This window comes from Vombatus ursinus, unplaced genomic scaffold (assembly GCF_900497805.2).
Source record: "Vombatus ursinus unplaced genomic scaffold, bare-nosed wombat genome assembly UNPS02014812.1, whole genome shotgun sequence".
NCBI lineage: Eukaryota > Metazoa > Chordata > Mammalia > Diprotodontia > Vombatidae > Vombatus > Vombatus ursinus.
Genome location: NW_020954590.1, coordinates 43,512,618 through 43,538,387, shown reverse-complemented (window position 1 = coordinate 43,538,387; position 25,770 = coordinate 43,512,618). Strand labels below are relative to the sequence as shown.

The 25,770-nt window shown below is 37.8% G+C and overlaps 1 protein-coding gene across 9 annotated transcripts in view; it reads right to left on the bottom strand.

Annotated features, from left to right (window-relative positions):
- Positions 1 to 25,770, bottom strand: part of LOC114053830 (band 4.1-like protein 3) — a 291,289-nt gene that overhangs the window by 218,145 nt on the left and 47,374 nt on the right. The gene's annotated exons all lie outside the window — the stretch shown is intronic.

Genomic DNA, 25,770 nt, shown 5'->3' with positions numbered 1-25,770 from the left:
ATCTAGAAGAGTTCCCTGTTTTGAAGAAATCACAGCTCTAGACCTTATTCCCTTTTATAACTTGTGGTACACATTTATGAAGTGCTTGTGCAAAAATATACATTAATTTACATCTACATGCTATGTTCATACACTTCAAATATTATTCTTAAAAGTTCTTATTATATTTTCTACCTATAAAAGAGCAATTGCTAGTATGAGAGGGAAAAATAAGGATGAATGATGATAAAGGGAAATGTAGTAAGGTCATAGATTTTGAGCTAAGAGAGACCTAAGAGACCATTTAATCCAACTCCCTCATTTTATAGATGAAAAAATTGAAGGTTCAAAAGCTTAAGTTACTGGTCTGATATTACCTACCTACTTGATGGCAGAGTCTGGATTTGAACCTGGGGCCTAGAATTCCAAGTTCAGTACTTTTGCCAAGTGAGGGGAACAGGGAGAAATATGATACAATTACCTTGGCTAATTGCATTGTTATAAGCTTTCAATCAGAAAAATACATGTTTCAAGACAGGCCTAGAAAAATGCCTAAATAATTTAAGACTTAAAAAAGAAGTCTCATAGAGTTGCTTGCAATGCCAGGGGCAAGAGTTGAGTTTTTAGATATAGTATAAATATATTTTCACAGATGAGGAAAAAAAAACTATAAAAAGACAAAGCCAAACCAAAAACAAAAACCCAAACCTTGATTATATGCAGTCTTGTTCCCTAGATCAGAAGTGTCAAACTCATAGGCCAGGCCAAAACTGAACCAGATTAAAATGTAATTGAGGAAAAAAAAAAACAAAAAACAAGTTTGAGTGAATAAGTTATTTGGAGCAGCTATGTGGCGCAGTGGATAGAGCACCAGCCCTGAAGTCAGGAGGACCTGAGTTCAAGTCTGACCTCAGATTAAACACTTGACACACACTAGCTGTGTGACCCTGGGGAAGTCACTTAACCCCAATTTCCTAAAAAAAAAAAAAAAGTAATTGGGAAATGTTTAACAAAGTAAATAAAAATGTCGCATAGCTAATGTTAATTTGTGGTTTTCTTTCTTTCTTGGTGAGGCAATCGGAGTTAAGTGACTTGCCCAGGGTCACACAGCTAGTAAGTGTCATCTGTCTGAGGCTGGACTTAAACTCAGGTCCTCCTGACTGCAAGGCCGGAGCTCTATCCACTGAGCCACCTAGCTACCCCTAATTTGTGGTTTTCTAAGTCAATATGTGGCCCACCCATTTCTACTTGAGTTTTATACCACTTCCCTTGTAAATCTTGTCTCTCCAACTGCAAAACCCTCCAACTTGAGGATTTTTATGTTCCACATCTCCCACCAGTACAGTGCTGAGAGCACACAGCAGGCACTTAATAAATGCATGCTGGCTCAACTTGAGTTTTATTAGTTTTTTCAATAAGAGTAATCTGTACCTTGAAATATTTTGACTATTTTTTTCCACTGGCGGTAAAGAAAAACCAAGAGTGATTCCCAGAGGCCTTCCTTTCCAATTCTGTCCCCCCCCTCCCCAGAGCTGCTCTTTTTTTCAATTCACAGGGCGAAATTTGCATGATGCTTTTGGGAAGACTAGAGCAGCATTGAAGTCTATAGCATAACCATCCTGAACTAGCAGGTTAATAGCAGCAGATGGGCCGCACTCTGTGCAATGAGCTACATTCAAGCAGTCTGAACTGGAGTTCAATTAACTGACTTCAGTTCAGCATTATTCTAACAGCAGAAGCAGTGATAAGCCCTGCAGGTTGGAGAAAGTTGTGAAAAAGACTTAAGTAAACCCATGACCGCTGCTTAAGGGATATAGAAGGAATGTGTGGATTACAGGAGTAGGAGCTAAAAGGGATCTTAAACATCAACTAGGCTTAGTCTCTCATTTTACAGATGGGAAAACTGAGATTAAAAGAAATTAAGTGACTTGTCTAAGGTCACGCAGGTAGCAAATGGCAAAACCAAGATTTAAACCCAGGTCCTCTGACTCTTTCCTATATACCAAATAACTAATCAGGTGAAATATATAAAAATCTCATATCAAAATGTTTTGAATGAGATAACCAACACAAACTACTTTGCAAATTTTAAAGTGCTACATGAAAGCTAGGTATTATTATTATCATTATTCAGGCATTCATGAAATGTGTATTATACAGCTACTATTCAAGTTATCATTTCAGAAGGGAGCCTATCTGAGACAAGAATGGCTTGCAATTATTTATATTGCAAGTACTTTACAAAAATTATCTCAATTTTTCCTCACAATAACCCTGGGAGATAGGTGCTATTTTTATCCCTATTTTACAGACATGGGGACTGACATAAACAGGTGCCGAGTAGACTTGACCAACGTCATACAGCTAAGTTTCCGAAGCCAGATTTGAACTCAGTTCTGACTCCAGTTCCGGTGTTGTGCCACCTAGATGCTTAAGGAGGGTGACTGGCCACTTCTCTGTTTATAAAGCACAGACCTACTCTACTTCTACCTCTTTTTGCCTTCTCTCTTCTCAGCTCAGAATTTTAGCTCTATGTTGTCCCCATTTCCAACTCATATTTTTTTTATTTCACCCACTCTACTTGGGCAATATTCAAGATTCCTGCCAGTCTTCTCTATTCTGCACCCCCTCTGGCATGTGTATACATCCCTATTCCATTCCCCAGCAGCAAACAAATGCAAGTATGGCACAGAGAATAAACACTCAACCAGAAGAATAATTCCATTAAACAGTCCGACTACTACAGCAATTCCTCATACATGGCTGTCAGAAAACATTTTTCACTGAATATAATTTGTTGAGATCAATGAAGCACCATTACTTTAGGCCACCCACAGGGGAATGAAGCTAGCTTTGTTATAGAGAACTTGGAATAGGAATAGGAATCATAAAAATGGGATATTACATACATAGACAGGATTTGCCTTCCCTCTTACTACCTATCCTCCAGTGAAGGGGTTAAGGGCTGAAATGTGCCCCAAGTGGACAAAATGACTGAAGATAAAAAGTAATGGGTCTGAAAAATCCCAAACTAAATTATCTCCTAAGTACTAAAAATTAAGTGTAAAAAGTAGATGATTCCTGGGAAAGGAGTTTTATTGGACCCTTCTCAGCCGAATGCGCATACAATGGAGGCATCCTTGAAGCCTATGCCTTTAAAATAGGAAGACTAAAATAAGTTGTTTAGTTTCTGTTTGAGGGACTGGTTTATTCATTATACCAGCCTACCTAGGTGGATTTTCTACTATCTTTTCTCTTGCAAATGGGTACCCAGCAGCACTTCCCACCCCATCTAGTAAACAAGCAACAACAGATTCTCCCCCTTTGTTTGTATTTCAATTCTTCAACAAGCTTACATTTGTCAACAAGAGAAAATTAGCTGTACATGTTTAAAAAAAAATCAAGGCCAGGTTAATCGAATTTGGGTCAGAGACTGCTGTAAAAGATGGAATGAGGTATAAAGGGCAGAGACGAGTAGATTCTGAACACTACAAAGTACATCTATTAAGTGTGTATGCCTAAATATCCATAATCCAGGCTGTCCTTAAGTCCTTAGTGCAGTTTTAAAGTTTTATTAACAGAAAACTGCACTAAGACTTTTAAGACACCCTGCATTTTTGCTTTGAAATTGTGACTACCAATTATGTTCTCCACATCTAATATTGTAGATGGGTGTCAAAGACACACCACCTAAGCCAATGGTTGCCAATCATGTGGACTTCAGATCCCTGTGGGATGCTGTGGAATTATTGCAAGGTGGTCCACAAATCCATAGGCATGCCAGCTATCTTAGTAAATGCTTCAGTAGAAAAAAAAAATACAAGCGCATCAATACATCAAGAACTTGTGATTTTGTCACCATGGCAACTCCCTTGACAAATATAGACTCATCTATAATTGATAGTCCTTAGAGAGTTGTCTGAGGTTCAGAAAGGTTATATGACTTGCCTGTGGTCACACAGCTACTAAATGTCAGAGGTTCTAACCAGAGATGCTTTGGCAGCATCTGAAGCCTACAGAGCTCTGTCCCTTGGGGGAGGCTGGGAAAGAACTCAAAATGGGATGTCTGAGGTAGAGGAGGGAAGGATAAGTGGGGTGGAAACAGCACCTTGACCTCAAATGCTCTATAGGGCTCTTAAGTGCTTTAATCCAGGATGACCCAGGGGGCCTTGAAATTTGCCAGTGCTATGAATGCACACTCCAGGAGAGTGCAGCCATCCAACTAGTTCCGCATCCATCTGACTGTATTGTCTAATCAACATCTGTCTTTCCTTAGGAGTAAAGTACAAGATATTTGAAAGGAAAATTTTTGCTAAAATCTAGGAAAACCACATGTCCAACATGTCTCTTTCTACTCTTTTAGTAAGGCTATTAAAAAAAAGGAAAAGGAAATAAGGTTAGTCTTTTATGCTCTGTTATTAATGAAGCTATGTTTCGCTTTCTAGATTAGATGTTCACCAACTATCTCTTCAATGATACATTCTAAAGAATTTTCAAGTATGAAAATCAAGTCCACTAGCCTCTAGTTTGCAGACTCCCTTTTCTTTCCCTTGTTGACAACCAGCACAACAGTTGCTTCTCCAATCCTGCATTACCTCTACCATTTTCCATGTTTTTTACACTATCACTGACTAGCTCAGCAATCCCATCTGCCAGGTCTTTCAGAGACCAAGGATGTGATTCAATTGGGTTAGGTGACTTTGATTCAATTCATCAAGGGCAGCTAGCTTAGTGTTCTCTTCCTTTCTCTTTACTTATCTTGGGTATCAACTCCTAGTTAGTTATTTATCTTCTGTCATTTCCAATGTAAAGGTCATTCTCCTTTGAGTATAGCCAGCAGAATCTACCAATATGTTGTTTACAAGAAACAGATTTGAAACAAAGATTCGCACAAAATTAAAATAAGAGGTTGGAGAAGATTTTTTTCTTTTGTATGCTTCAGGCAGCTTTTTAAAAGTAGGAGTACAATCATAATCTTAGACAAGGTAACAGTAAAATTAGAATCTCCCCAAACTGTGCATGTTAAAGTCCCTTCCTTCAGGGCCTTCTCCTCTTTCATGAAGTTTTCCAGGATTCTTGCTAAAAGTCATGATCTAATCTTCCTCAAATTTCTCTGAACACATGACCTGTATCCCTCCTTTGAATTTACCACATTCTACCTGTTATTTAGGTATTTAGGTACACTCCCTCCCAAAAAAAATTTTTTTAAAAAAACAACCACACTCCAAGATAGTAAACTACTTGTGTGCAGGGACTGTTTTCATTTCCCATTTGTGTATACCATCACCAAGCAGAGAGCTTGACACAACTAGGATTTAATAAATATTTCTTGAATTTTTATCTGGCTGTTTTCCCCCTCCCCCACTTTGGCTTTTGAAACACCATACTACTCATTCTATGTCTCTAACCATTGCTTCTGACTCCTTTTTTTTTCTCTGTAGGCAACGTCAGTCACTTCCACAACTTTGCCAACCACCAGTCTCTATGGAGATGATTCCCAAATCAATATCCCTGGCCCTGATCTCTCTCAAGACCTTCATCTTCAGCTCTCTATAAGATAATTACACTGAGGGATCCAACACAAACCTCCAACTCAACATATCCAGAATAGAGATTATTATCTCTTCCCCTAAGCCTGCTCCTCCCCCAACATCACAATTTAGTTTCATGGCATCACTATTAACTCAATCTACCATGTTTGATATCCACCTAGGCTTATCCTTGGCTCCTCCCTTTCCTTCACCTTTCACATGGTCACTCAGTTGTTTCTGTTGCATCTAACTCTTCATGATCCCATTTGAGGTTTTCTTGGCAAAGATACTGGCGTGGTTTGGCATTTCCTTCTTCAGCTCATTTTACAGATGAGGACACTGAGGCAAACAGGGTTAAGTGACTTGCCCAGGGTCACACAGCTAGTAAGTATCTGAGGCCAGCTTTGAACTCAGGAAGATGATTCTTCCTGACTCCAGGCTCAGCACTCTATCCACTGAACCACTTAGCTGCCCATGTCTCACATTAAATGTTACTGAATACTGTCAATTCCATTTCTGTAACATCTTTCCCATCTATTCCTTGCCCATTATTTACATAGCCACCACCATTAGTAGCATACAGGACATCATTATTATACCTTTGGACTCACTCCTTTTTGCAATCTATCCATCTTTCCCATCACTAACAAAAGAATGTTCTTTATGCATAGATCTGATCATGTCATTCCTCTCTCCAAACCACTTAATTGCCTCCAGAAGGAAGTTCAAGTGCCTAGGCCTTCAGTTTAGGAAATTTTCTAATCTGGCAATGCCTTAGTTGCTGGTGTTTTCCTAACATCTCTCCCCTCATAGTTTTCTGTCTTCAGTGGTCTGGCCAAAGGTGACTACTTACCATCCCCTGATATATGACCTACACTATATGTCTATACCTCTGCTCATACTGTTCTCTCCTCCCTTCAACTGTTGAAGTCCTACTCACCCTTTACAGACCTACTCAGATACTACCCCTTCCATGAAGAAGGGGAGGGAACATGATAGAGTGAAAGAGCACAGCATTCATAGTTAGATTTTGTTTAAACGTTGCCCTTCCACTGCTACTTGTATGACCTTGGGCAAGTCACTTAACTTCCTGGGGCCTCAGTTTACTCATCTGTGAAACAAGGTCATTGAATTAGACAGATGACCTTTTTAGGGCCCTTCTAGCTCTAAATTTAGGGGCAGCTAGGTAGCACAGTAGATACAGCACTGGTCCTGGAGTCAGGAAGACCTGAGTTCCAATATGGCCTCAAACACTTACTAGCTGTGTGACCCTGGACAAGTTGGCTTCAGTTTCCTCATCTGTAAAATGAGCTGGAGAAGAAAATGGCAAACAATTCCAGTATCTTTGTCAAGAAAACTCCAAATAAGGTAACAAAGAGTCAGACACCACTGAAAAACAATTGAACAACAAAAACTCTAAATTTATGCTGCCATGATCCTTCCCTGATCTTCCTGGTTAATAATCATCTTCTCCCCTTGACCTCACCTAGCACTTTGTTCACACCTTCCTATTTCACTTACCATTTCTATTATTGTTAGTTGTATATGTACAGTACAAATACTACTTCTAGATGGTAAACTCTTTAAGGCTGAGTCTTATCTAATCTTCACATCTCCTGGAGTTCCCAAATGGAGGTTAAAATGAAGTATTTAAATTTCATCAAAAGAAAAAGGCCCTGATCCCCAGGGACAAAAATGCTAATGGCCTAATCCCCTTAAAAGCTAAAGACTTCAGTGAGCCCTGAGCTAAAGCAGCTCCTAACAATGCCCACCATCTTAGTTCAGTATCTATGTCTCAGTACTCCAAAGGGTGGTTAGGTGGCACAATGGATAGAGTTATTAGGCCTGGAGTCAGAAAGACTCATCTTCCTGACTTCAAATCTGGCCTCAAACATTTACTAGTTGGGTGACCCTGAGCAAGTCACTTAACCCTGTTTGCCTCAGTTTTCTCATCTATAAAATGAGCTAGAGAAGGAAATGGAAAACCACTCCATTATCTTTGCCAAGAAAATCACAAATGGAGTCATGAAGACTCAAGACACAGCTTTAAACAACTGAACATCAATAACAACACTCCAAACTGATCTCTAGACTGTAGTCTCTTCCTTCTCAAATGTATTCTACATAAACTTTCTAATGCACTGCTCTATTGCCTCACTCACCAACTCAGAGACATTTATCTGCCTTCTGGAGCAGAGATTAGCAAAATTATGGGAGAGAGCAGACAGTAGAGACCATGATGAAGCCAGAAGAGAAAAAGCGACCTGATAAATTTGGCAAGGAAGTGGAGACAAATTTTGACATGGGTCAACTAGGTTCCAGGGTATTTCCTTCAATGCTACTTACATAATCTCAACTTTATAAATATAGGGCAGGAAGTAGAGTGGGAGGAACACTTCATTAGTCTATTTTAATTGTGTTATGTATTTGGAAGTTATAAATCTTTAAATATATTTTTTAAAATAATATGTAATTCAGATTTTTCAGTCATTAATAAAAGCCTTCTTCTAAATTGTTAAAATAAGTGAGACTTTGAATGATATAAAAATACTCACCACTGGTGACAATCAAAGTATATTTATATTTTCTCCGTTTATAATTTATTTGAAGAGATTCCAATGAATATATTAGAAACAGGAGAAGTTTAAAAATATTAACTTGTTCCATTACAGGGCACCTGAATAAATTCTAACAAATTTTTCATCTCAGTCACAACCTACCCATTTTCCAAATCAGAAAAATGATAATTCATAATGTTCTCATTAATTTCAATAATTAGGAAGAAAGCTTATCTGAATTGGTTAAATATGAATTATAGAATTTTTTAAAGGATTTCATTTTATTCCTTCCAAAGACATACAAACCTTTCTTTGCCTCATCTCACTCAGGAGCTGACTTCGGTTTTTCTAAGGCAATGTCAGCAGCGCAGTTTCTATCTAAGTAAACTGAGCTGAAAAGTCCCCAACAAAGGACTCAGCTTAGCTATTTTAGCAGATAATCATCAAAACATTAGCCACTCAATGATTAGTTTTTTAGACTGGGCAACTCATGAAATATGGAAGGGTAGTAGCTGTCTTACAAGATACAATCTCAGATCTTTCTAATTAAACTATTAACATTATTAGATCTTTTGAATTAAATTATAAAATGAGTACATGGAGTAAATATAAATATATCAAATATAAATAAACCAAGTGTTGCCTTGGAAAGGCCCTATTTTAATGAATTAAACATAGCAGCATAGTAATAGCAGCTGGCATTTATGCACTACTAACTGATTTACCCATTATCTTATTTGAGCCCCAGAATAACTTGGTTTGAGGTCCCTCACCTCAGCTAAGTGGAGGAGTGGATAGAATGCTTCAATTAGATTCACTAAGATCTGAATCAAATCTGGGCTCCAACACTCTCTAGCTATATGGGCCTGGACAAGTTACTTAACCACTTAACTAGCCTCAGTTTCCTCATCTGTAAAATGGAAATAATAATAGTACCTACCTCCTAGGGTTGTGAACACAAAATGAGATAGTATTTGTAAAGTTATAAACCTTAAAACACCACATAAGTGCTAGCTATTTTTAGTAAGTACTACAAATAATATAATTATCACCATTTTGCAGATAAGAAAACAAAGGCTCAGAGAGTTTAAGTGACTTATCCATAGTTCTATAGCTAGTAAATACCAGGGGATTTAAGCCTACCTCTCTCCCTTGTCAAACTCCAGAGCTCTTTTAGCTGATACTTGAGAACTCACAAAATGATTTGTAATAACAGAAGTGCATGCCTATGAAGTTCTGGCATCTGTTTACAGTACAATTAAGTTTGTATGCAAATCAAGTTCTATAGTTCCTGAAAATAGTTTGTTCTTTTAAGTGGGTAAATATTCCTTTAACAATCTTGTTTACATGATACACTGAGCTAGTAAGCTACTTAACTTCTGCTTACAAGTTTAGTAAGCCCCGTTTAGAAATAATCACGTTTTGAATTCAAGTCAGTTCAGTTCTGTAAGCATTTATTTAATACCTACTATGTGTTATGTACTAAGCTAGAGTAAGCATTTAACACCTACTCTGTGCAAGGTACTAATGCTAGGCACTGGGAATGCAAAAGACAAAAAGAGAAATAGCCCCTGCTCATATTTATTGGTATATGCTCTTCTTCATCACCTCAACTTAAGTTTCCCTGACTTCCTTCCAAACTCACCAAGAGTTCCCCTCTTTTCCCCTCTTCCTCATCTCACATCACTCAGCCTCCTCCCCCCACTCTCTCCTCCTTCACTCCCATCTCATGTGAAGAGGGAGGCCCTTCCCCCCCTTGTCATATCAAATGGCTCTACATGCACAAATGATCTCATTCCATCCTGCCTTCTCCAGCTCCTCTCATCTCCAATCTCTCCCAATCTACTGGCCTTCTCCACTAATTTCTACAAGCACACTCATGTCTCCCCAGTCTCTTGACCCCTCCATCCATTCTAGCCATTGTTCTTTATCTCGCCTTGCTTTTGTGGCTGCTGCTTGGAAAGGATCCACGATTGGTTCCTTTACTTCCTTATTTTCTTTCTCTTCTTGACTCTCCACAGTTTGGCTTCCAACCTCATCATTCCGCTGAAACTCTTTTTTCCAGAGTTACTAAAAAACAGTCACTTAATTGACAAATCTAACGACCTTTTCTCAATCCTCTTCCTTTTTTGCTTCTCTGCAGACTCTGACTGTCAGTCAACATTTTCTTGATACCTTCTTCTCTCTAGGTTTTCATGACACTGATCTCTCCTGGGCCTCCTATCAATCTGACTGCTCCATCTCATTTTCCTTTGTGAAACCTTCATTGGGGCCCACTAAACCTGGGTGTCCCAAAAGGCTCTGTTCTGGTCCCTCTTCTTTTCTCCATGTATGCTATTTCACTTGGTAATCTCACCAGCTCTCACAGATTCAATTATCATCTTGATGCAGATGACTTTCAGATCTATTTATCCATCCCTAACCTCTCTCCTGACTTCCAGTCTAGCATCAACAATTGCCCTTCAGACATCTCTAATTAGATGTCCCATCTTCATCTTAAATTCAGTGTCCAAAACTGAACTCATTATCTTTCCTCCAGAGGTGGGGAACCTGAGGCCTCAGGGCCACCCTTGGCCCTCTAGGTCCTCAAGTGGGGGTCTTTGACCGAATCCAAATTTCATAGAAGAAATCCTCTTGATAAAAGGATTTGTTCTGTAAAACTTGGACTCAGGAAAAGACCGCACCCAAGGACCTACAGGGCCACATGAGGACTTGAAAGCTGCACCCCTGCTAAACATTCCCTTTCCCCAAATTCTATACTACTGTTGAGGGCATCTCTATCATTCCGGTCATTCAGACTTGCAACCTAGTGGTCAGGTTCAACTACTCACTCCCTCACTTAAAATATCCAAACATTTGCCAAATCCTGTCAATTCTACTTCTGAAACATTTCTGAAATATGTGTTATCTGACACTGCCACTACCTTAGGGCAGGCTTTCATCACTTTACAATATATAAAAATAGCAATCTGGTTGATCTTTCTGCTTCAGGTCTCTCCCTACACCAGTCCATCATTCACTCAGGTATCAATGTGAATCTCTTAAAGGTCAGGGCTGACCACTCTACTATTCAATAAACTCCAAGAGACTCCCTATTAACTCCAGGATAAAATAAAAAATCCTCTGTTTGGCTCTGAAAGCTTTTCATAACATAGTTGCTTTCTTGCTTTCCACTCTTCTTACTTCCCTCCAGATACTCTAAAATTCTGTGACACCGTCTCCTTGCTATTCACACAATACACTCTATCTCCTGAATTTGGGCATTCACCGGTTATCTCCATACCTGGGATTCTCTCCCTCCTCATCGTCACCTCCTGCCTTCCTTCAAGTTTCAGCTAAAATCCCTCTTTCTGCAAGGAGTGTTCCCAATATCCCTTAATACTAGTGCCTTCCCTCTCCGATTATCTCCAATTTAAATTTTAGTTAGTATATATTTGTATTAGGGCAGCTAGGTAGTACGGTGAATAGAGCACTGGGCCTGGAGTCAGGAAGAGTCATCTCCTTGACTTTAAATCCAGCCTTAGACACTTACTAGTTGTGTGACCCAGGACAAGTCACTTAATCCTGTTTGTCCGTTCATAAATCTTGTCTGTAAAATAAGCCAGAAAAGGAAATGGCAAACCATTTCCAGTATCTTTGCCAAGAAAACACCAAATGGGGACATGAAGAGTCAGACACAACTGAAATGACTAAACAACAACAACAACATTTGTTTGTGAGCTCAAGGAACTCCTGGAGAATAGTGGCCATTTTGCCTTTCTTTGTATCCCCAGCACTCCATAGAGTGTCTGCATATAGTAGGCATTTAATAAATGCTTGTTGACCTAACTGGACTCTACGCAAAGGAATAACACAAAGTGTGGGGGAAAAAATTGGCTAGGACCAAGTTATGAGGAGTATTAAATGCCAAACAAAAGGAATTATAGTATCTCACATAAGAGGCAACATGGTACACTGAAGAGAGCATTCACCTTAAGATTCAAGAAGAGCTGGGTCTAAATGCTCCCTTAGATATTTAGTAGCTGTGTGACCTTGAGCTAGTGATTAAATTATTTAACCTCTCTGTGCCTTAATTTTGTTACCTATAAAGTGAGGGGGTTAGATTCATTAATCTCTAAGGTCCTTTCCAACTCCAAATCTATGACTCTATGAGTTTGCATTTTATCCACAAGGCAATACAGAGCCATTGAAACTTCTTGAGTGAGGAATAATGTGGTCATATCTGTGCTTTTTAAACATCAGTGTCATAGAATTATATAATCAAATAGTGTATAAAACTCCTTGGGAAAAGATGATAAAAGAAGCACATAGTATTACTATTAATTATATATAATATATATATAAATATAAATATATTAAATTAATCCATAAAATATTTATTTAACATTGCCAAGATACTGAGTAGATGGATGTAAATAAAGCAAAGGCCTATTAAGTGTATCCTATTGGTTTAAGAGGGCAGCTAGGTGACACAGAGGATAGAGTGCCTGGCCTGGAGTCAGGAAGACTAATCTTCGTGAGTTCAAATCTAGCCTCAGACACTTACTAGCTATGTGACCCTGGGCAAATCACTTGACCTGTTTGTGTCAGCTTCCTCACCAATAAAATGAACTAGAGAAGGAAATGGCAAAACACTCCAGTATCTTTGCCAAAAAAACTCCAAATGAGGTTCTTCCATGAAGAGTCTGAAACAGCTGAAGAACAATTGGCTTAAGAATAACAATCTAACTTGCATGCTATAGCTAACAGTTTGGCTCCCCAAATGGAATGTAATCAAATTAAGAATGCAGGAATTTAAACAAAATTATTCCAAATAATATGTAATGTCATAGAGCATGAATAATATCAAAATAATGAAAATGGCATGGTAATAAGACTATCTCCCAGCTACCTATTCTCATTTAAAGTTATTTTCTTTCAGAAGAATGATGGTAAGGAAGAGATAAGTAGTATTCTCAAACTGGATAAAGGTCCAGGACTCTTTCCTTTTCTCAGTGGTTCCGGGATTCTGTTGGCTGGTGCCACACAATTCAGCCACTGCCTAAGCCTCCAGGAAGGACTCCATGTTTAAGTCATATATCTCATTGGTTAATAGGAAATGTCATAGGTACAGACACAGAGACAAAAGAAAACTGGGCAAGAGTTGGCAATAGAAAATAATAAAGCTTAACCAGAACACAATAAGTGGAGTGGAATAGTATGACAAGAAGTTGGAATGAGTTTGGGGTAAGCTTTGGATGTCACAATAAGGAAGCATTGTTTAGTTTAACAACAACAACTGGATTTGGAGGCAAAGAAATAGGAGAGGGAGCTGTGGATAGTGCAATTACACACAACACAGAAATTGGGGCAAATAACTGATACAAGAAGCCACCTGGCTATACCAAATGGCAGAGTAGTGACCCTGTTTGACTGAAAACGTTATGGAGATCCTCGCCACACAGAAAAAGTCTGGGCACAAAAGGGAACATTTCTATGCACTACCACTTCTATTTACATAACTTCCTAATTAGCAATTCTTCATGTCAATATTTACTTAAATTCTTTCTAAAATACTCAAAGGACCAGCTAAGTCAAGGAGCTATTCATAAACATCTCTTGACTGAAACATAATAGCTTCACATTTGACTTACTGATACATCTTGTCCCTCTGAAGGTTGAAATATCATCTGTATTTCAAAAAAAAAAAAAAGTAGGGTTACAAATTGCTTTTGAGATTCTTTACCAACCAAATATGGCTAATGTTTCACTGGTCTTTTATGTCAGTTGTCAGTGCTGGGAAAATTAATTACGACTGTGAATTACAGTGACCGAGTGTTATTACATGACATGCCTTTCCTCTGGAGAGCAGGCAAACTTTGTTTTAAAGCCACTTCCTAAATTGTGGTTGCCATCACAACTGAAAGCTTCTTTCACACTATCTTAATCTATGTCCCTAGCGCAAAGAAACCAAATAAGAATGAGTATTCTGCCAGACTCACATGGAAAAAGAGGGACAAAGAGAAAGGTGGAATATCATTACAGCCAAACTCCATCTGTTTTCATTTCCAAGCTTTTCTTTTCAAAGCTGAAAGTCAGAGCTTTCAACCAGAAGGGAGAAAAATGAAAGTGAAATCAGAATTGAAAAGTCATGAATAAGTAAATATCCTTAAAAGAGTTTTAGGTATCTTGCATCAAAAGCACGAAGTCCACAAAAAGCTCCCTGTGAGACAATTCTATTTAAATATACATTTAATGTTCTGGTACACATTTATTAAAACAAAAAACACAAAACACAAACAAACCTCAATACAACTCTGTATACCACATTTAGAAATATAAGAATTTTAGCTCTAAGTACTAAGAGGAACTTCAAAGGCCCAAAATGATAGATGAAAGACAACATTCTGGAGTGCTATAGTTTCAAAGTTACTCTAGGATTAATATCCTATCTTCCAGTCCTTAATGGGTGTGGATAAAGGAAAATCCAGAGAGATAAATGGGATCATTTTAACAATCTGTTCCAGATGCTGCCCTCCCACACTTTACCACTTCAGAGTTCCACATTCCCTATTCAAATATACCTTGATAACCAAGGATAGCAAACAATAGTAAGGCCATATGGGATTGGGTTTCCTAATCCTTCTGCCCATTTCCACTGTTATCTTCTCTGGATGATTATAGAGTTATCTCTTCCACATTGTGACTTTCCCCATCATAGTTTCAATACATTGCAGGTCAGCATAAGAAATTAAACGGGAATTTTTTGCAAGTTTTGCAGAAGCCACAGATGACATGTGAAGGCAGCAGACAACATAAAGTTGAGAAACTTAGAAATACATAAAATATATATATAATATTATATAATATCAATATATTTTATCTTTTAATATCATAATAATTCAGACTTCTCTTCTGATGTGAAGAGAGGGCCAAAAAATTTATGTGGATTTTCTAGATTGCCAGGGACACCGAGCCCCTAACCCCAGAGATTTGAAAGGGATAACTGTATAGTATGCCAAGTTCATTCAAACAGTAACTTAGCATCAGAAATGACCAAAAAGTTTAAGAGTATACAAGTCAACCAAGTGACTTTTTCTTCCACAGTTTTCCTGGATCTATTAGTTGGTAGGGGATCATTTTCTGGAACACTTCTCTATACAAACAGCAAAGAATCGATTTCCTATTACAGTACTCATATCCAGTTATGCTAATACAAAAATCCATTGATGTTGGTCAGAGTTGGGAACTGGTCAACCAGGTTATTGTTGGGAACCAATGCACCCTGAGCAGAAAGATAAAACTAATTTTTTAACAAAGACCCCACTGAATCTCTCTCTCTCCTCATTCCTTTGCCCTACTTCCAAAAGTACCCTGGACCCTTTTACATTGCTGTAACTTCCAAAATTGTAGTAACATCAGTTGATCTTTGTTGGTCACCTACTTATAGGAAAGGCGGGGCTATCACCGTAAAGCAAATGGGGCCAAGTTGCTGGTCAGATTTTCTAAGGGCAGCGGTACTCCTTTTTTCACCAGATAAGACCAAGCTTCCCTAAAAAGCTAAGATCATAGAAAGTTAGAGCAAGAAATATCTCAGAAGTCATTTAGTCCAATTTATTCATTTTACAAATAAACAAACTGAAGCCCAGAGATGTAAAGTAAATTACATAAAGTCATAAAGCAAGTCAATAATGGAGTCAGACTTAAAGCTGTCTTCTGCCTCCAAATCCTTCCCTTTTTTTCACTGTACCATAACTGCTCACCTATGGGGAGAAGTCTGAACCTGCCCAAAGATGATATGCTGAGAGCAATCAAAACTACTTCATCCTGGGGCGGACAGTAGACAAACATCTTTCTACCCCTAACCTAATAGTTAGTTGTATTATATAAAATATCTTCTGTCACAGATCCCTCTGGCAGTCTAATGAAGCCTATGGACCCATTCTCAGAATTGAGTTCTTTAATGCATAAAATAAAATGCATAGGATTGCAAAGAAACTAAATTATATTGAAATATAGTTCAAATCCGGACTCAGACCAAACACTTGACACGTACTAGCTGTGTGACCTTGGGCAAGTCACTTAACTCCAATTGCCTCACCCAAAAAAAAAAAAAAAGAAATACAGTAATCAAAATGTCTTTTTTTTTTAAACTCCACATCAACATACCTCAAATTTCCCTGGTATCAGAAGAAAAAGTGTTGAACCTGGAGTCATGAGAAACCTGGGCTGGAATTACATCTCTATCATTTACTAGCCATGTGACTAAGTACAACTACTTTAAACTCTCTAAGCCTCAATTTCCTCATCTAAAAAATGGAAAAAACAACATTTGTATTGCTTGTATTCACAAGGTTGCTGTGAGAAGACAGTGTATGTAGTCTTTTATAAACCTCAAATGTCTACCTCCATGATAATTATTAACACAGATTCCAAAATAGCAGTAAGAGACCATCTGATTTTCCTGCCTTTGTTGACTCTTCATTTAGTGAGCTATATATTAGTTTTGCCCCACTTGCTGGAGGAAAATGACCAGGTGAATAGATTTTGCAAGATTTAACTGCAAAGGGTAATTTTAAGATTTAATATACAATGCAAAGCTCTATCAGTGTCCTTCAAAATGCAAAGAAAAAGGATATGGCTTTTGGTAGATAAGAGAATCGAACTCTGTTTTGACTTAGCCATTCTTTTCAGCAGAAAACTATTATGTAGGACTGGAAATACTATTCTTAAATAGAACATAATTAAACAGAAATAAACACTCAGGCCTTTAGAACACAGAAGCTAGAATTTTTGTCAATATGAAGATTTGTGTGTGCATATGTGACTCCAATTAAGAAAATGTATCAGTCAGCTAGAAGTTCAGAGGAAACAGGAAAGAAGAATGATGATTCAGAATGATGAAATTTAAACTAAACTAGGGAGATCTGATTTGCAGTTGTCTCAGTCTGAAGTTCCCCAGTGACTTTGGAATCAAATACTACAAAAACCTTTTCCAACTGAATTTCAAGGCCTTGGGAGCTTGGTCACTAGGTTTTGCACATAAGTCAATGAGGAAGTATAATGGAAGAACTTCAGGTTGATTCTCCCTACTCTCCTCAGCAGCTAGGAAAGCTGCCAGAAATGGGGAAAAGGAAACAAAGCTGGAAACAATTCCCAAAATCCTCATCACATTAAAAATAAAAAACAAGTTGAAGAAAGGTAGTAGATAAGTGTGGCGGAGAACTCAAAGATGGTTAAGAATGATTGGGTTAAAATAAATCTTTATAGAGCATTAGACAACATCTGGAACCTATATTAACATCTTCCAACATTAAACAGATCTTTGCATTGATTGATATATCACTGAGTTGAAATACATTCTGAAGGTGGTGTTTTCTAGCTTAAAATAATGACAGACAAACTTGACATAGTATCCCAGAACATTAGTGTTGGAAATGACTCATTTCCCACCAGGCTGTTCTCCTTTGGACTTTTCTCTCTCACCCCCCAGAAACGTCTTAATCTTAGAAGATCACTTCAGCCCTGGAGCTCACTCCTCAGAAGTACCCTCAACTCCTGAGGTCCCTCCCTTTCATGGGATAGCTCCTCCCAGAACCTCCATCAAGAAGGGCTTCCGGGCTAGCCCTTTTGTCATTTCCTACTATGCACTTCTCTGAACGTCTTCATGCTCCTGCACTGGGTACCTTCTCCTCCCCCTCCCTCTCTGCTTTTATGTTTTCTTCTCCATTAGAATATAAGATCTGTGAGGGTAAGGACTCTTTTTCCTTTTGCTTGTATTTCCAGAACCTAGCATGGTGTCTGGAACATACTAAGTGCTTAATAAATGCTTATTGATTGACTGACTGGAGGATTCATCTAATCCAACCCTGTGAAAGACAACTCATGGTAATGGAAAGACTCCAGGACTTAAAATCATGTTTGAATCCCTGATCCTCTACTGACTAGCTGGAAGGGAGGGAGGAAGGGAGAAAAGAAAGATGGAAGAAAGGAAGGAAGAAAAGAAAGAAGAGAGGGAGGCAGGGAAGAAGGAAGGAAGAGAGGAAATCAGGGAGAAGGAAGGAAGGAAAGAAGGAAGAGAGGGAGGCAGGGAGGAAGGAAGAAAGAGAGGAAATCAGGGAGAAGGAAGGAAGGAAGGAAGAGAGGGAGAGATGCCTATTGCATACCAGACACTGTACTAAGTGCTTTGTAAATGTTATCTCATTTGATCCTCACAAACTTGGGAGGTAGATGCTGTTATTATCTGCATTTTATAACTAAGGCAAACAGAGGTTCAATGACTTGCCCAGGGTCACACAGATAAAGTAACTAAGATCTGATTTAAACTCAAGTCCTCCTGACTTCAGGACTGGCACTCTATCCACTGCACCACAAAGTTGACTTTGTGACATTGGACAAGTCATCTCACTGCTATAAGTTTCACTTTCCTCATCTGCAACATAGAGCTAATAATGCTTGCTCTACTTACCTCAGAGGGCTGGGTGCATCCAATGAGACAATATAAGCAAAGCCTTTTGCAACTCTAAAGTGATAAAAATGCAAACTGGTATTATGTTACAGATGAGAAACCAGAAGGACAGACTTTTGAAAGGTTACATTGCTAGATGATGGTACTGCTTAGGCCAGAACCCCAGTCTCGTTCACAGTTCAGTGGTCAAATGTTAGGCTTTTTACTACAAATATTATAAAAAGTCCAACTATAAGGCAATATATCAGACTTGAATTATATCACCAATAATAAAATCATATACTCTCGATGACATGTTACTTATTTATAAAGTGCCTTGTAAACCTGAAAGCATTATATAAATGCTAGTTTAAATATTAAATTTAGTTTTTATGTGCTTATCATATTAACTTTTTTCTCAACTACCCGTTTATAGAAGTAAAGTCATATTTAAATCGTGCTGAATACATTTCAAAACACTGTTTAAAGACTTCAAGGTGAATTTCATGTTTAAAAGTAAATATCCATAAGAGGCAGTATGGTATAGTGGATAGAGTCGACTTCAGAATCAGATAGATCGGAGTTCAAATCATACTCTTTCACATACTAACTTTGTGATGCCTGAATAATCTTTCAGTGTCTCTGGAAATTATCCAAAACAATAAAATAGTGGGAAAGTAACTGATATGCATAAGTTTAAAGAGTTTCCTCCCTGGGAGTTCACTGTACCAGTAAAAACACAACTCTGGTCAAACCATAATACCCAAAATGATGGCTGGTGTGTGTGTGTGTACATACACAAATATACATATACACACACATACACATGTAAACATAAATATTCCAAATGAAAGATACAGAAATCCCAAATATAGATGTGCATAGATGTGTGTATGTATATGTATACATATATAAAATATAAAATGAATATATATTTATATATTGTATAAATAAAATTTATATATTTTCACATATTAGCTAATTAATCTATTCTTATTATACAAACATTTTCTCAAACAGTGCCTATTAGTCTTGATTTCATCCCAATGAAAAAACAATATGCATACCACCTCACTTCTTAGTCTTCAAAACATTATCTAGATAACAATTAAAGTACATAAAAATGTATATGTCTGTGTGTACATGTATACACATACGTACAGACTAATTGCAAGAAATATTTATTGTCAAGATTTATTTCTTTCTGGAACTATTTCATAAACCCAATGGAAAGAAATTATATCAGAAAGTACCTATAATTTATACTAATGATAGACAACTTTGAGATTTTTATCTTAAAGATTGTAGAGTCAAATTTCTGAAATTACTGTCCAACAAGTTATTGACCTGTGCATGCTCCATATCGGTGAGAAGGGAAAAAAACGTTCAAATAGAAATTTTCTAATGGTTTGGACCGTAGCAACCTTAACATTTCTTTTCTTCCAATGTGACTCACTGTACAAAGGACCCATCTGCTGGCAGTTCCAACATTCCTCTGGAGACACAGAAACAGGGTATTTGCTGCAGAGGGATCCTATTTGTGAAATCACTTATTCTCCTTCTATATCCCCCTTTCCCCTCCCCCAGTAATTGGAGAGTCATCATCTGCTGACTTTTGGGGCACAGTAGATGATATATCTTTCCAAGTTATAATTTTATTGGCATTAACATATGCTGATCCCTCCTGGTACTCTTTCAAACGTTTGAATGTTATTTTTGTGCTCATTCCCTGCGGTTGCTGTATCATGAAGGAACACTTTTACAATTCTAACCAATAAACAAACAACACATAATTTGCAACTGTCAGTGGAGAAGCCATATCCAAGGTATCAAATTATTTGCTTCTATTCTAATGTGAAAATGTGGCAATTAAAAATTTAAAGGACATATGGCACCAAATAGAAATTTGACTTGAATAGAGAAATGAATATGACCTCAGCTTAGCATGGGGAGATGACTTAAGAATGGAGAGTTATACCGCATTAGTCAATGACTGTCTTTTTCGTAGGATACTGTAGTCTCCAAAAATTCAATATAATGATTTTTGTAGTATTTTACTACACATCTAAAAGAAATAATAGCTGTAATCTCTGAACGAAAAAGACAAAAAGAGAAGGAAAAGGTTTAGATAAATATTTGCCCTTCCTTGGAAACCTTAACCAAATCAATCATTTCCAGAGGGAAGAGAGAAGCAAACTCAAAATTCCCTAAAAATGATCATCTTAATCTAACACATACTAAACATGCTCCATGATTTATTAAAGCAAAATCGTGTTTTTAGCTTCATCACATATCTGTAAATACCCATCCAATTGGTAAGAGATTGACATAACAATCCACATAGGAAAAGACAACATATGAAAAACGCCAACTATCCAAACCTTTCGGCGAAGCTAGGTGGTGCAGTGGACAGAGCACTGGATCTTAAGTAGAAAGACCTGAGTTCAAATTCAGCCTCAAAAACTTACTAGTTGTGTGACCCTTGGGCAACTCACTTAATGCCTATTTGCCTCAGTTTCTTATCTGTTTTAAAACGGGGACACACTGGAGAAGGACATCGAAAACTACTCCAGTAACTTTGCCAAGAAAACCCTATGCACAAGCCCATGGGATCACAAAGAGTTAGGCACAACTGAACAACAAATCCAGACCTTTCAGAAAAGAAGGCAAGCTGGTACAATGGAAGGAGCTTTGGATATGGAGTTTGGGGACTTGGGTGCAAGCCTTGACTTTGCCTCTCATTGTCTGTATAACTTTAGACAAGTCGCTTCATCTCAGTTTGCTCATCTGCAAAATTATCTCTAGGGTCCCTGCAGATCAGGAGGGAAGGAAGGAGGGAAGGAAGGAAGGAAAAAAGGAAGGAAGAATTTGTTCTTCATTTACTATGTGTCCAGCACTATGTTAAGGTGCTAGGGATACAAATTCAAGCCAAAGGGGGGAAAAAAACAGTCCCTTTCCTGAAGGAACTCGCATTTTAATAGAGGAAGACAACATACAAAAGAGAGCTGAAAAGAGAGGAGGGGAGGGGAATGAAGGTACCCCTTGAGGATAGAGTTTTGAAGTCCAGATAGGACTGAATTGAAAGAGGAATGAAGGCCATCCTGGGCTTCTTCCTCAAAATGGAGGCACCAGTAGGAACTTACTGTGATTCTGTTAGCTAATGAGCTTCTCCCTTACCCATGTGCTGAATATAGAAAAGAACATATGGCAGAGAAATTATCATAATAACTAAGTCCATATATCAAGAATTTTTAAATAATAAAGAAAAACAGGATTTTCATTGCTTTGTGCTTTTCAACAGACTCAATTTTTAATATTGTTTTTTAAAAACAAGTAGGATTTCATGTGTGATAATTTATTTCAAATATAATATATTCAGGCAATCAAATGTTAAGTTTGCTGCACAATCCTAACAACATGGCACATTTCAAAAAGCATATAGAGTGTGACCCCTAGAGTCTTGGAAAATAATTGTGATAATGTTTTATTAGTTATCAAGAATCTTTCCTCTTCTTTAGTTCTGTATCTGTTTAAGAATGGTTAGAAAGAAGCCTTAGATTCTAACTTCATACACAATTTTTTTTTGGAGGGGGAAGGGGTCTAGGCAATGGGGTTAAGTGACTTGCCCAGGGTCACACAGTTAGTGTTAAGTATCTGAGGCTGGATTTGAACTCAGGTCGTCTTGATTCCAGGGCCAGTGTTCTATCTGCTGCCTCACCTAGTGGCCCTGATGATTTTAAATAAATGACTTAATATATCAATTTGAAAACTACATTCTGGACCCACCCAGCTGCTTGCTTATCTGCAATACTTGTTTAAAATAGATGGACTGATAGATAACCTCCATGAGCTCCTCATCCAAATTCATGTTATGATTTGGAAACATTTTTCTCCAATTGTCATTCTTTTCATTTGTGAATTGCTACAAGCCTGATAGCCTGTGGGAACTTAGATTTCATTCGGGAGGCCGGATGGAATTCTGCAGTATTCAGTGCAATTAACACACTGGCATTTGGAGAAATATCTGGAGAACCTCCCTCTTTATAACAAATCCCTCTTCTATTTTAACTTTACACAGGATGTCCTCTGTCTTTACATCTCATTTGATACTGACCCTCAGAGGGTGGCTGAAGTTACCTCTCTTCAAGGAATCTTGTATGAACTTCACAGATTTAAACAGAAGAGTGAACTAGATCACATTTGGGAAATAATGACTGGTTCCTAACACAAAAGTCCATTAACAAAGGCGGAAAGGGGGGAGGGGACAGGAATTGTCTCTGGTTGATTCTATAATGGTTGTGAATCATGAAACACTATGATCTCAGAAGGATCAATATTTTAAGTCATCAAAGGGCAATGTAAAGCCCTATAAAGTGTTTGAATCATCTATAACATAGTATCAACAAAAACTTACATTGGAATCTGGTATAAAAGATTTCATCAATAATAATGGTTAACGGGGCAGCTAGGTGGCGCAGTGGATACAGCCCTGAAGTCAGGAGGACCTGAGTTAATATCCAGACTCAGACCAAACACTTGACCCTTACTAACTGTGTGACCCTGGGCAAGTCACTTAACCCCAACTGCCTAAAAAATAACTAAGTAACTAAATATAAGTGGATAAATAAATAAAATAAAAATGATAGTTAACAATCAGCAATTACAGCACTTTAAGGTTTACAAAGTGTATTTTTTTAAATTACCCCATTTGACCATCACAACATCCCTGTCAAGTAAGTACTACAAGTACTATTACCTCTATTTTACAGATGAGAAAACTGAGTGAGGCGCATTGAACTTAAACGTCTTGCTAGTTTAATGGAAAGTGGACTGTATTTAGAGTCAGAAAGTCTATTATAGTGCAGTGGCTAGAACGCTGAGCCCAGAGCAGGATGACCTGGGTTCAAATTCCACCTCAGACACTTATTAGAAGTATAACTGTGGGCAAGTCTGCCTCAGTTTCCTCAACTATAAAATTGGGACAATAATAGCACCTAATTCACAGGGTTGTTTTGAGGATCAAATGGGATCTTTGTAAAGCACTTAGCCTGGTACCTGGCACATAGTAGGTGCTTAATAAATTCTTGTTCCTTTCTTGATTCTATCATAGATTAGTTGTGTGATCTGGGGAAAGTCACTTCTCTCTGGGCCTCAGTTTCACACCTGAAATATGAAAGGACTGGACAAGATCATCTCCAAGGTTCTTATAATCACTCAGCTAAGTGTCACAAGGCAGGATTCAAACCTACATCTAACCAGTTTCCAAGTGTAGGACATTTTCCATCATACCACACTGCTTTCCTAAGGATACATATGATCAAAAAAGCAAATGGACCAGTTATGTCACTAGAGCTGAGTTAACTGGCTATCTCGATGCTGAACTGATATCTTTGAAATATTAAAAGACTCAAAAGAGAGGCTCTGCCCAGTTGGACTCCTTTTGGAGGATTTATAGAAAAACAGGCACATTCTTGCAATGAAAAAGTTTAGATAGACTGTAAGCAACATTGCAGTAGTGGAATATCAATGATATCCCTGATTGAAAGATGTACAGATGACTGCTACGTTCTGGGTATAATTTTTTAATTGTTTTTGGACCAAACGTAAATTTATTGGTGTAAAGAATTTCCATTTAGGAAACTCTCTCTACCAACACAGATCCACAGCTACTCTGCAACTTAGAGTCTTATAAGAGTCTAACTGAAAAATTAAGTGACTTACCCAGGGTCATACAGTCAGTATGTGTCAGAGGCCAGGTCTTCCTGGCTCTTAGACCAGCTCTCTATTTACTACGCCATAATGACTTTTTATTTTAGAAGACTATATTCTTTAAATGGAGCTTGGGCCTCCAAAGAGTGTCCATCCTGGTCAGATGCCAAGTTGGGGCAGCAAAAAACACATGGGTCTTGCAGTTAGGTGAGCAATTATAAAGAAGAAAGTGTGTGTGTGTGTGTGTGTGTGTGTGTATCTCAGAACAGTGGCAAGGCAGCAAGATTGACACTGTGGAACATCCTTTTAATTAGAAATGGACACACAGGAAAGTAACACTGTCAAACATAAACACATATATAGATAGCCATATGTGGAGGAACCGTTTAGAACTTGTCCTAATTATTGATTTCAAACCCAATTCTCTTTCTACTACAATACATTGCACACTGATTCCATCTTTTGTTTTCTAAATTTGGCTTTAAGGGGAATTTTTAACTTTATCACCTATCATAAAATGATTTCTATATTTAAATGCTTTCTACCTTGCACCCAGCTACCCAATATGACACATCTGCCTATTCTAGGGTTTCAGAAATTTTGCATCTAAAAGGCCCTTGCTGCTAGCTTATAACTCTCCTCATCTGCTAGCATTAGTCACCTTCATAAAAGGATCTTAAATGTGATATTCTAATTTCATGAAAAGTACCTTTGCCTGCATCCAAGATTGCTGTATTTTTGCCCTTCCAAATCAGAGACCCAAAAAAAAAGACAGGACAATGCGACTCTAGGTCTACATAAAAAGCCATGATGAAAATCAAGAAAAAGTTTCCTGGGCAATCATAATAATAATCAAGTTAAATCAAGTTGACAAGCATTTATCAAGCACCTACCACATGCCAGGCACTGTGCTGAGTACTGGGGAGACAAAGAAACGCTGCTTAAAAAAAAAAAAAAGACTCCAAAAAACAGTCCCTGAATTCAAGAAGCTCACAGACTAATAAGGGAGATAATACACAAAGAACTATATACAAACAGGATATGGACAGAATAAATAATAATAACAATAGCTAACTTTTTTATGACACTTTAAGGTTTACAAAATACTTTTCTTAAACAGCTAGTTAGGGAGGTATTGGATGAATGAATGAATGAATAAATGAATGAAGAAAAAAGAAAAGCAATGATAAAGGGCTTACTATGTGCTAAGCATTGTGCTCAGTCAAAAGAAAAAAAAAGACAGTCGCTGATTTCAAGGTATAATTATTCTTCTAATTGAGAAAGACATCCCATGTAGAGGAATGCGAGTTAGTATTATACCCATTTTACAGATGATGCAACTGAGGTTTCAAGAAGTTGAGTAATTTACCAAGAATCATGCAGCTAGTCACAAATGTGGATGTCCTGTCTGCCAGGACCTAACTCTTTACCCTATGTCACAGGTGCCTCTTCTGTACCATCTCTTACCTGCTTCACGAACACCTAATTTACATTGAAAGGCTGCCATTTTACAGATTGGTTGCTGGCAGGGACCCACTTTTTAAAGGGCTTTGTATTATTTTCTTTT